At 47.6% G+C, this 11,136-nt stretch overlaps 1 protein-coding gene across 25 annotated transcripts in view; it reads right to left on the bottom strand.

Annotated features, from left to right (window-relative positions):
• Positions 1-8,667, bottom strand: part of NCOR2 (nuclear receptor corepressor 2) — a 276,099-nt gene extending 267,432 nt beyond the window's left edge. For 22 of the 25 annotated variants that reach the window (XM_025197842.1, XM_025197845.1, XM_025197875.1 and 19 more), the window contains exon 1: positions 8,409-8,667. The gene's annotated coding sequence lies outside the window, so the exon portion shown is untranslated. The remainder of the gene's footprint in view (positions 1-8,408) is intronic. The other 3 variants (XM_025197905.1, XM_025197952.1, XM_025197931.1) reach the window with 1 other exon arrangement.
• Positions 8,668-11,136: the final 2,469 nt, after the last annotated feature.

The raw sequence follows: 11,136 nt of genomic DNA, 5'->3' as shown, positions 1-11,136 counted from the left end.
GCCGCACACCTAACCAACCAGTCTGGCAAGGAGCAGATTCGGGTGGGGGGTTGGCAAACACCTACTCACTACAAGCGGATGCTCCCAAGGCAGGATTTGGTCCTTCGTGGGCATCCAACTCTCTCTCTCCATATTTAAGCAGCGAGTTGCTATTTTCCATGTTAAAGCAGAGAACGGATGCTCTTTCCAACAAATTCCACATCTGCAAGGGGAAACGTTCCTGGACGGTTTGCAACGCGCTGCGAGCACCGGCAGCTCTTTCCCCTTGGCTGCTGTTTCTTTATCGCCAAAATTAAGACAAATCCTCAGCCCTTTTCCAATGCATTCCTTCCACTGGTTATTACGTAGCTTTGAAAATGGGTTTACACATCATAAAAGACAGGCTGCTCCCCGTCTCCCGTGCACACACAGGCACGATAAGGGCCCCAGCCATTGCACTGCTACGTACAGAACATCACGCTACAATCGAGTGGTGGGATGCACGGGTAAAGCCAAGTTCACGTTGGCTGAAAATGCCAAGTGCTCAATTCTGAAAACCACAGCGGCCCATTCACAGTGAAACCAATTGCGTGTCCCCCGATACAAGGCTGGGAGAGCAAAATGGGTTAAACAATGACCCCTAAAGGCACACAGCTGGCCTCTTTCTGGCCTCAAAAGCTATCATATCCACTGGAAGCAAGTTTCCAGCCCTCTGTTTTCGAGTCTCTATCTAGGACAAACTAGGGCTCGACTAAGCCACCGTGTGCAGATCCGGGTTTGGAACGTGGGCCTGGAAGAGGCTTCTCGAGCCATCAGCTCCACGTCCCCAGAGTTTGCATCAGCATCCTCTCCCATCCCAGTCACACCTCACAACTACAAAGCATGCAATAAAAAAAAATGTACGCTACAACAAGCCACAGTTAAAGGGAAGAGAAGACAAGGCTGCTGCCAATGTCCTGCCACTGCCATGGCAGGGAAATTATTAGATGACCCTAAGAAGAGGGCCGTGCCCCTTGGCGCAGAGGATGGCAAAAACCTACTCACTCCTTACCCATCGGACCTGGGGAAGAATTCCTTCTTGGCCCCAAGTCTGAGCCTGTGAGGTCGTAATACTTTGGCCTATGTGAGATAGACCCCCGCAGGGGGTCGGACACGATGATCCATTGTAGTCCGTTCCGACTCTACAATCTATGAATCCACCCCACATTACAATAGAAGTTGCTTAGGCTACCCAAATACCCTGCCCGATCAGCCTGTATGTGGATCAAGTAAAGCCGGTTCATCTAGGAACTACAGCCTTCATCCTTCAGGGCACAGCAGGATCAAGAGCACTGCAGCACAGAGTCGCCAGGTCACCTCCCCCCCACCAAAATTTGCATCAAGGGAGAGAGGAGAACTGCAACTCAAAAGTCAGCAGACCCAGCAAAAATTCTGCTCCGCTCATACTGCACGCAATAAGCACGGAAACCAAAAATAAGCACAGAAACCAAAGCTAAGGGCCGGCGGTTAAAAGAAAGAGTTAGGTCATGAACTTTTGCAACCTAATTTAGGAGCCCATTTCCAAGGGAAATGCTAACCAACATGCCAGCATGCACGCTAACAGAGAGCTGAGGCAGGTGCTAATGTTGGCCACCTAAGCCCTCATCCTGCAGACAGAAGCGCATGAGCTAGCTTTGCACACGTGGCATCCCTTGGGCATCTCTGGGATCGCACACACAAGTTTAAGCAAGTGGGATAAACAACTGCAGAATCAGGGTCTCGTGTCAAAGCACTGTGACATATGTGCAAATACTTCTGATTGACACCAGTGTAAGTGGGAGAAGCACGAGTCCTCCTCGCCCTTCAATTTGAGGGCTGTGAAGTTTTCCCAGGGGACTAGAGCCCACTACCTTTCCAGCCAGCAATGCTGCTTCTGTACCATTTGCAGCCTGCTGACACATCAATGTCTCCCACGTATATCCAGCAACTGCAGGAGATAACGTGTCACCTTCCTGCTTCCCGAGCCATGTCTCAATCATGGTATAAAACTTCATAAGGCAATGACTTCATCCTGATGGGAAGGAGTACTATTTGCCAACTGCTGATTTTTCACATCAAAATATTTATGAGAGAAAGGCCATTTTATAAGACTGGGAAAAAAGTGGCATTGAACCAAAACAGGCCAGCCCTTCCATACAACACTTGTGCAGCTTTCAGGTCCCAAAGCAATGGCACTCCAGCTTCAAAATGGGACAGAGCACTTGCACGAATCACGGAGTATGGTACAAATACAAACACCTTTCTGATTCTGTTTTAGTTTTATGCACATCCTCTTCCATGATTAAGACAATTGTTTCCAAGTCGTCCCAATATATAGCTACTCTCAAGAATCAACGGCATGCAAAAACTGTCCTGTGACTGCGATTTCAGTTCACATTCCCAAGAACAGACCATCAAACACGGGTCATCATTATGGCTCACCATAGACCTACAAAATCAGTCAGATATGTAACAACCCACCATACATGCAAATCACCCACCATATTCCTGTAAACAGTAGTTTTCAACATTTTTGGCCTGCATATCCCCTTCACCTGCAAAATATTGCCGCTCACACCCCCTACCGCCAGCGCACCTCTGTTCGCACCCCCTGCAAAGTGTCGACACAAACATCAATGCATGACAACGCCATTACTCACTGCCCTTTAACCAACCAGACACACCACTGCCACGATTAAAATCCAGATATATACCCCTTGGCAGAACGCCATATACCCCAGGGGTATGCCTGTCCCAGTTTGAAAACCACTGCTTTAACACACAAATGCACAGACTGCATCACACGGACGCGCCTATAATTTATGGATGCATCTATAATTTATACATGGTTATTTTTTTTTTTTTTACCCAACTTATATTCACACATTTTATATATTCACATTATACATTCACACATACATTATGCACGTCCTAACAGAACAGAACGCAGCTCGTCTTGGCAAGAATCCCAGGAATAAAAACTTGAAGAAACACAGCTAACTCCACTCGAGTCCCTTCGTAGCTGTGGTAACAGCATTAGACACCCATTATATCGTTGAATTATTTTGTGCACGCACCCACGGACCTCGCCGGCGACGGGAACGGAGTCGGTTTCAACGGTCGCCGACTTGAACAGCGCCGAAGATTCTGCCCTCGGCAAACGGCTCTTAACCCCCAAAACTCCCGACTATCCCTAAAGGAAGGAGGCAGAAAGCAAACCCTCCACTGATGCTGCTTTCTGACTTGGGTTATCTGAGGACCCTTTGTCCGAGCCAGCCGCACCATCTCTACGGGTAGCCCGCTTGGGCCTGACTGCACAAATACCAGCACGTGATCACAACTTTCCTGACACAAGTAGTTCAGTTGATAAGACTGCACAGTGTACAAAGAAGTGTACTGAGGTCTACTTTATATAAAAGAAGTACAGCCCATGCCATCGCGCGATGACTATTAAATCTTTGTCCAGCGCACAATGAGGAAAATCTCGGCGGAGTCAGCACTTTAGCAAGCATTTTGAACACAACGCCATTGTGCATCAACCTTGCACAAAAAACGGATTCAAAAAAAAACTACGCATGCCCTGCAGCGCTCCAAGTCCTTCTCCTTCCAAAAGCAAGTTTTCAAGATGGCATGGCACCCTCTTTCCACCAACCAAAGCAGCTGGCTTTGTGCACTTTTCCACCTCTGATCTCAAAGCACTTTGCAAAGGGAAGGTGGCAACGCTAGTCTGTCTCTGATAAACAAGCAGATTTAAGTATAGACATTCAAAATGGCCTGAGGTTGAATTGATTCAATCTCTGCAGGTTGAGTCTAAACTGCGTAGACTGAACCGATAAGCAAGTGAACAGACATTCACTTTTGATTCCAGAAATGCAGCCACATGCCTGTAGTGACCCAGGCCAGAAGCCGGAGGGCGCTAGACCACGCCCCTCTGCTCGGCTGCAGCAAACAGCTTGGGCCAAGGTCAACTTGAGGGACTGGGGGGCTTGTGGGGGAGGTGCAAAGCATCCAGGGATGCTGGGGGACAGCATTAACTTGAATCTGGAGGGGACCTGGGACAGAAGTTCAATAAACCAATTTAACCCAAATCAGTTCAGCCTGATACGACATCCACCCAGGTTTAGCTTAAACTGGTTTCAGCCATTTTGAAAGTGGTTTGTGTGTGCTGAACATCTGTTGCGTTACAAATTTGAACAGGTTTCTGACCACCAGGGATCCTGGTTTTTTTCTCCGATAAAAAAAACCTGCAAATTCTCTGATAAAAAAACCCAAAATCTGTGATTAAAATGAAAGGCCCCCCACAGCCCCCTGGCCCTGCTGGTGCCCCTCACTCCCCTCTGCAGGCTCCCCAGCCCTCCTGGTACGCCTCTTTTGTGTGTGCACTTGTGCATGTACACGTGTGCACTTGTGCATGTACACGTGTATGCACACCCATGTGCACATCTATGGGTGTACATGTGTGTAGGCATCTGTACATGCATGTGTGCCTACATGCCTGTGTAGACACTAGACACTTCCACTGGGAGCGGGGAGAAGAAGATGTAGAGGCCCCCGGGCCAGCTGCACATGGACTGCGAGTCGCGCTATCGGCCCTTAATGGAAACCGTATATGGAGGAGCCAAGCCCAGTCTGGCCGATAGCACCGCTCGGGTTCCACGTGCAGCCAGCCTGGTGCTCCGGCCAGGAGTGGGGAGGCTGCAAAATCCCTGCTCCCAGATGGGTGCAAACCTCCCAGCCCCCAGCCGGCTGCAAATCTCTCCACTCCCTCAGCACCCCCAGCCCTGCCAGTCACCTCCCAAACTCCCTTCAAGCCCCACTTACCACTTCACAGGCTCCAGAAGGAAAAAGTGAACCTGACCCAAAACTTGGGACCGACTAAAAGCCGCACGCCTCACCCTTCCCCTTCTCCCTGCCCCTTTGGGCAGGGTTGGGACTTTCCCACCCTTTTTGCAATCAGCTCTTGCAGGCTGGAACTCAGCCCACCTCCAGAGCTCTTTGCAAAGGGGGAAATCCATGGGTTTCTCTGTTAAAAGGGGAAATCCATGATTTTCTCCGTTTTTCCATGGGAAACAGAAAACCTGGATCCCTGCTGATCACTTATACTGGTCTGCGTGTAATTTCTGTCCCTAGCTATCTACAGGAAGGGGAAGTGATTTGACCAAGGACATGCAATCCAGTATCTCCATATGGCCCCACCTACAGGACTGCATTACCCAACCATACATTTACAACAACAAATTAAATCCTGCAATGCCTCACCAAGTACCAGAATTAAGACATTACATATGCATGAAGTCGGCTATTAACTACTGTCTCACCGCTGGGACAGCGTGCAAATATCACCTGGCACTGAAGTTTGGGATCTGCATTTACCTGCAGTATCTCCATTTAAATAACAGCCATCTTTTAAAAAAAAAAAAGAACAGCTGCAGACTTCCAGGGGCTTGACCCAAGTTAAGACACAACGCATAATGCTTTTCAGGCAAACCCAAATTAAGCCATCATGTGTGGATTGTCAAGGATGAACAAACCAGCATTAACTACAAACAAATGTGGAGAGCCACCTCTCAAAAGCATGAAACACCAAGAACAGCAGCGCTTGCGTCGCCAAATCCGCCTTCAGCTGAGAAAGCAAAGATCTCCGCAAAAGAAACTTTTTCTTCCACACCCTGCTCCCGGGCGGACGGGGGAAGAAATCAGACTGCTCCACACAGATAAAACAAGCAGGAAAAAAATATAAATACCCCCTCCCAGATTAAACAAAACAGCAAAAAGGAGATAAAACACATGCATGCGCCGCTGGCCACCTCTGGGAAACCACAAAAGTGCATGCTCAGCCTCCAACACTTCAGTGCCAGCCTCTTTCTTCACCGGGCCAAGTCCTTGTTCTACAAAGGAACTTCTTTTTGGCACATGCCAACGGCCTCGTTGCAAGCCCCCGTTAAAAACGCGAGCCAAGGACAAGCAGCACTATCCCGAGCGGCTCACCATGAGCGGCGCTTACCCCAGGGCATCGCCTACTGGGTCCCGCTCATCTCCAAACCAGCCGGCTCAACTTGCAAACAGGTAAATAAATAAATAAAAGGAGGCCACACAGTCTTCAAACCAAGCTGGAAATGAAATGGAAAGCCTGTAATTATTTCTCAATGCTCCTGCCAGTCTCAGCCTATAAACACAGTGGATTACATAAGTCCACCCCTCCTGTTTGGAAGCCAAAAGTATGAGCTTTTCCTCCAGCTTTGGCAGTGAGTAATAATTCCTTGTAGTCATGGTAACGCTGGCTGGCTTCAAGCAGACAATGGGTGAACTGAAATACTGCTAGGCCTTTTTATAGCTCAGCTCTAAAAACCTCTAAAATATTAGCTATCTTACGGCTAACCCAACTCAATAGCCTCTCCTTCTTAACCATTTCCTTCCTGCGCCGCGACCCAAATTATTTCGAGATGCAACAGAGCGCCCTCTTGCACGCACTCAAGGGGATCATCTGCCACTTCAGATCTTAAAACGAGTAGCCGCGCTTCTTACAAATAAATAAATAAAACGGGCCCGTTTCTTCACCTCCTCCGAATGGCGCGGCGTTTTTCACACGTCGGGCACATTTCCATTTTAATGGATTGCCTGATTTCTTCTCGCTGCAAAATAAATCCCAGCCGGGAGGGATTTCGAGTGCCAGCGTTCGCAATAATCGCCGCAGACTGAATGGTTTTATTTGATTTTGTTGCTAAGCGGGTCAGCCGAGTTGGGAGTAAAACTAGAGCAGAGTTAAGTCGAGCGATCCCCGCTTCCGGGGAGCGCGGCAAAGGTGCCGTGCTCGACCTGCGGGGTCCGTGCTGGCAGTGCCCTCGCTCACGTGCGACGGTAACACTCCTGGGACACATCCGCTTCTCCACACGGCAGGTAAGGCAGTCACTTTAGGAGTTATTGCTAACTTGGGGAGACCCGGTCTATCTTTTCTAGGCACAGAGGGCGAATTACAGCAATACACTAAAACAGGTTAACCTCATCTCAGACAGAAGTAACGCGGGTCTATGCTGCAGAGCAGTCAGTCATGCTAATGGTTTACATACTCACCTGAGTATTACCACATCCCAAGACCGCTACCCCAGTGAAGGGGTCCGTGTACAACAGGACGTCTTAGTTGCAACTCAACCGAATTTCACCCATGAAAACGAGTTGCGTCCCATCAACTCCCATAACATCAACAGGAGAAGATGCAACACGTGGTCGAGGGCCCAAGTCACGTAGAGTGGGCACGCTGCAGCGTCAAAGCCACCACCATTATTTCCAAGAACTGAAGGTTGCCGAAAAGTCCCACTAAGTTGAATCTCACCTGCACAAAGGCCTACAAATCACTTAAATCTAATTTAAGGCCTTGAAACAGGACTTAAGTGCTGCAATGGACAATGTGCTGGCTCTGCAAAAGCATGAATTGCACTTACTGAGGACTGAGCAATCCTACACAAAATTACTGAATTTTGCATGGGCGGATTGAAAAAAACAAAACAAAACCCACCAGGCCAATCTGCCACGAAACAGAACTGGCTCGTTCTTTTTGGCACTTAAAATTATGCTCTTGACTCTCGTGATTTTATTGCAAGTCTACAGAGGGCTGGGGTGGTGTAGGCGCCAAGGTGCATGGTCGCAAGTTCGAGGCCACAGCAGCAGTGCTCAAGGCTTGTCAGATTCCAGTGAATCTGCAAGTTCTGCTAAATACCTTGGCACAGGGACACAAAAAAGGAAAGGGAAGGATTGCAAGTCTGTGGTATTTGCTGCTTTTCTGAAAGCCTCTGCTCCAGAAGCAGGGTTGCCAACCCTCCAGGACTGGCAGTCTCCAGGAATGAGAGCAAAATCTCCAGGAGAGTGCCGAGTACCCGGGAGATTAATGATAGGGCATTCATTAAAATAAATATTAAGTGTTGAATCTGATTTATACAGAAGTCACACAGATTTTTTAATAGTAATGTGCATTTGCTTTACTGGACTCCACAACTAATTTGCACAAACATGCGGGCACGTTGTGCTGGGCATCACGGGCACGCCGGCATTTCGGAAACCTCCCAGAATAGATTCAGAGTTGGCAACCCTATCCAGAAGGCAAACAAATGGGAAGAAAACCCAGCTTTCAGACTGCAAATACTGAAAAAAAAACCCCACCTCAGCTTACATCCCTCACAATTGCAGAGGAAAAAAAAAAATTTTAAAAACTTGGATATATGACCCAAGGGCACCCTACAGAGTCAAAATCCAGTAGGCAAATGAAAACACTCTTTTATTATTTATGACGAACTCATGACTTTGGGGATCATGACTTGCAATTTCTGACTGCTTGAGGGTGGCGATACCGCTCACAGTTCAGGCTTAATTGCTCGCTGCACCAGTATAAACAAACTGCAGAAACATTTCATACAAACCGCGACGTTTTCAAAATAGCAGGTCTTGCTCGTGAGTGCGCCGCTGTTCAATCTTGGCCTTCACGCTGCATTTCTCCCACAGAACCGGGCGAACCTTCACACTTACAGTCTGTACGAGGAGCTGGCAATTTTTCGCCACCTCTTAGCACATGCCGGGATGTGGCAAGCGTTGGCAGATGCTGGCTTTCGTTGCGAAACTCCCCAAATGGCCCAAATTAGACGTGATGCTTCGGAGGGTTGAATTCACATTTTGCAACTGTGAGAATCAGGCAAGGAAAGCCGTATTGTCAGGAAGCAATATGATTGACTGATAAACTAAAAATCACACACGTGCACCTCCAGAAGACATGCTAGTCCCACGAGGTAAGGAGCAGCAGAAGTAAGAGATTTCCCCAATAAAAGCTCTCAGCACTTATTTGCTGGGGGAAAATAAATGGGCGAATTCCAGGGTTGCACCTCAACCCACAGACAGATGAGCAAGCCAGAGCTTAATCCTCCCAGAGACTTTGGGGGGAGCAGGCTCAAGGACATTGGGAGTTCATACCACGGTTGCATGCGTGACCCCAACAGGCTTCAGTAACGGTACTCTCCTCATCTTGAGAGAGATGGTAACCATGGCCAGAACAAGTTTGGTCAACTTCAAACCACCATGCACCCGCTTCTTTTAAACCTTGTCGTTACCGCAACTTCAACTTTGAAATGAAATTTTTATCGAGCGTCTAACAGTCTTTCCCTGAAGTCTACGTGCTTGAGGAACAAAGAGGACCCCCAGTCCATCGACGCTCCCCTACAATCACTAGCGTCCACCTGGAAGAAGGATGCCCACGTCGCTCTCGCCAGAGTAGGGACATCACAGTAACGGCAGGGAAGGGCTGGAAGGGGGTGACAAAGTGCTCTCAACAGAAATGGCTCGGGACGCTAGCTGTTCTGGCACGAGCCTACTTCTCTTCTGCATGCACAAAGATGATCTCACACACAGACATAACCTAGAAAGAGGATTTTTTTTTTTAAAAAAGGCTTTAACGACAGAACGTTGCTGCAAGTTTAAATGATGCCATACTGTACACGCAAACTGTTCCTTCAACTTAAAGCTTTAATTAAGACGACTATTCTTTATGGCTCTGGAGCAGCTCCAGCCAGCCATTGTTAAACATAAAATAAAGCCTTCCAACTCTGGAGCATCTGCAAGATATTAAAACATTAAAATACCAACTTCTTTATGCAGCTTTAAAGTGTTATTTAATGCCCTCCACCTAGAGCTAAGATTTTAACCATTTAAAAAAAAAAAAAAAAAAAGACTGGCGACACCTCCTACTAGAATGCATCTTTAAAGAGGCTCCCTTGAACAAGACTTTCAAGGCACTGGGACAAAACCAGTTAAAAACAGTCTAACACATTGCTTTTGCTTCTTTGCAACGTTAACAAGAAGTAGATGCCTTAGTCATGGAAGTAAGCTCCCAACGTAATCCAGTGACATTTAGACAAACAAAAAAATAAAGAAGCTGACCATGTAAAAGAACCAGAAACACAATAAAATTCATTATATATATCTCCCCATATCATAGGTCTTTCATATATATATATATATATGTGAAAGACATGTTTGACCCTGTTACAAAATCCCAATGCAAAAGCTCAGTTATAATCCACAATAGTCCAGCATGAGTCCTAGGGGCTGAGCCACATACATAGATCCATACAACACCTACTCCCCTCTGTCTAACACACTGGGCAATTATTTCGGGCAGAGGGCCACCTACTGAGTTTTGCCAAGCCATCGAGGGCTGCATGACAGGCAGCCAGGGGCAGATAAATATTAATTTTCTACATTTTTAGGGGCCCCGTGGGCCTGGTGGGCCACATCCGACCCGCGGGCCGTATTTTGCCCACCCCTGGTCTAACACGTGCCATCACACCTGAAGTCCCATGTTCAACCCAGCCGGAGTATCGCTCCGCTTCACTTTAGGAAGAGCTCGAGCTGAAATCAGGGCCCCAATTACAGCAGATGGAGTTTTGTCCCTGACTTCTATGGAGCCAAAAATCACTCTCTCAGTCTCCGAAGTCTTTAGAGGATGGATTACACACTACTCCGCTGAGCATTTAAGGGTACACTGAAAAACTACCCAACCACAAGCCTTTTCACACTCCCAACCATTAACAAACACATCCAAAATACTTAACTAAATGCCGTCTTCATGAAAGCAATTATTGTCATTGACCCAAAACTATTACTGGCTGGGAGATGGGAAAGGAAGTTGTTCACAGCACCAGTGAATTCGAAGGCAGCTGTCTGGGTATTGCAATGCTGTGCACACTGAAAACCCTCAAGAAAACCTGCGAGGAAAGGCAGCCAGAGACACGGTTGCACGCAGGAGAGACGGTGCCGTGATGCAATGTTTTGCTGGGAGTCATCTAGGAGCTCCCTGGGTTTTATTACGCCTACATGAGCATTAACATGTTATAAAAAGGGCCAAACTCTACTGCGATGACGCAACCAAGGTACTTCCAGCACTAAAGATGGGACACGTCCTACGAGCCAGGGTTCGTAACTCCCGCGTGTCCCAACAACTAACCCAACGTGAGATAAGGAGCAATTTCAGAACGGGAAGAGGGCCAGCTCGAATGAGCAAACAAATGCCAGCCTGTGCAGCAATCAACTGCAAAGTCAATACACGGACACTTTCATCTTTGTTCTGCTGATAACATCTTATCTCTTATTTTCCCCGGC

The sequence above is a fragment of the Alligator sinensis genome, unplaced genomic scaffold (genome assembly GCF_000455745.1).
Source record: "Alligator sinensis unplaced genomic scaffold, ASM45574v1 scaffold628_2, whole genome shotgun sequence".
Classification (NCBI taxonomy): domain Eukaryota; kingdom Metazoa; phylum Chordata; order Crocodylia; family Alligatoridae; genus Alligator; species Alligator sinensis.
Note: the sequence above shows the minus strand (reverse complement) of the source record. Positions and strands in the feature narration are given on the sequence as shown.